The following is a 1,959-nucleotide window of genomic DNA, read 5'->3' on the forward strand; positions in this document are numbered from 1 at the left end:
CCAAGTATATCTTCTCCCCTTGAGAGGAATTTCTACTTGGGCCAATGAACTAATGGCTTCATTGAACTGCATCATTTGTGTAGTGTGCCATGCCACATCATTTCCATTGGAGGGATATCTTATGTAATTAAAATCTCCTGCAATGATCCAGTTAGTATCATCTGGCATTTGAATATTCTTGAACCAGTTCAAAAAATTGAGTCTGCCTTCATTATCATAGGACCCATAAATATGTATAAAGATCCACATGTTCGCATTGTGCACTGAAGTAAACCTGATGGAAATGGAGTAGCTGTTTTCGAAAAGGCACTCTCCTATGAAAACATTATCATTCTGTGCAACCAACAATCCTCCTAAAGCTCCCACAGATGAGACAAACTCAAATTTATTGATTCTTTTTTGGGGCAAAATTGTTTTACGTAAATACTATCAAAGTGCTATGTTTTAGTTTCTTGCAGACTAATAATTGCACATCCTGATTCTTCAAACTTGTTGGAAATGGCCAGCCATTTATCACTAGAGTTAATACCCCTTAAATTCCAATTCAAGATACTCCGTTTTTTATTCATGATGAATTGAGTGATATAAATGAAGCAGCATCAAGGGATTCCACAAACATCCAAATGGCCATTGATCCACAAAATAACCACGGCCACAAACAGATATAAAGGGGTTATATAATATCCAAGATCCAGCAATCCAGTACACATTAACTTTCCTGGCCCAACTTGGAAAAAATAAGAGCCACATAATGGTAGTCCCCACTAATAGAAACATGCAATTAGAAGTGCTTAATACATAGACAGAGCCATAGCATAACTAGACTACTTTCTAGTTCTAATGTTGAGATATGGCAGCATCTTATTTCTTCTTCTTCTCTCCCTCATGTATCCTTTTAGTCCTTCCATGTTGGTTTCTTTCCACCTTTCCTCATTTTTTTCATCTAAAGGATTTCTTCAAAGCAGTTCTTAGCATCAACCTTGCAATAAGGGATATTCATATTTTTAATTACTTTGCTATTGCAAGCTAGAGGTTGAGCTATACAAGCCATACAATTGACATCTTGGCAAGTTTTCTTTTTAAATCCTCTGTTAATGTTCATTAGTCTCTCACTCCTTATTACCTCATACTCCACCATAGGAGGTCGTTACTTTCTCTTGCCTTTGAGTTGTTGGATACCAGATGAGGGTGGAGTTCCATCTTTTCCTGGAGTGGAGAAAGAGCTCCTATTGCTATCTGTGGCTGCCTGGGAACAAACAGGAGCCAGGTTAATAGGGTGGAATTAGGAATGTAAAACTCTAGGTGTTCCTTGCAGGAGTTTCCTTCCTAGATGATCTGCCACATTGATGATTGCAGAAACAATTTTGCCCATTCAAATCTATGTAGGGTTAACAAAATAGAGCAAATAAAGTTAACCCAATCCAATGGTACCTTCCTGACAGGTAGGTCTGAAGCAGCAGTGGCAAAATGTGTCTTCCAAGCCTCAAGGCTTTCAGCAGCAATAATGGGAGCAGCTGAAAGAGTCATAAGTGTGTGATCTGAATTATATTTGCCTTCGATAGAAAAGCCTGGTGGAGGAGAGCAGCTAGAGTTGGAACCTGCTTGGGAGGATTCATTGCTTGCAGGTGTTTTGGAGCAGATGTCAGGACTGTATTCATCTATTTCAATCTCTTCATCCACAGCTTCACTATCTTCAGATTGGATTTTCCAATTTGTAGGAGAAAGAGGTATGTCAGCAAGCTGGATCACAGGATCTTCTCAATCGGCTAAGTTTAATGCAAAGAAAGAGTTGTCCTCCTCTGAAGCATCAAATTTAATTCAATTGAGTCAACTGGTAGATCAACTTGTGGCTCCAAATTGAGATCAAAGATTCTCTTGACGCCCCAAACATGGCTCCATTGCCTGTGAAGGAACCGCTGGCTGCAGGTGAGAACTGTTAGAAAGAAATGCTGGAAAAAC

Source organism: Triticum aestivum, chromosome 1B, assembly GCF_018294505.1.
Source record: "Triticum aestivum cultivar Chinese Spring chromosome 1B, IWGSC CS RefSeq v2.1, whole genome shotgun sequence".
Taxonomy (NCBI): Eukaryota; Viridiplantae; Streptophyta; class Magnoliopsida; order Poales; family Poaceae; genus Triticum; species Triticum aestivum.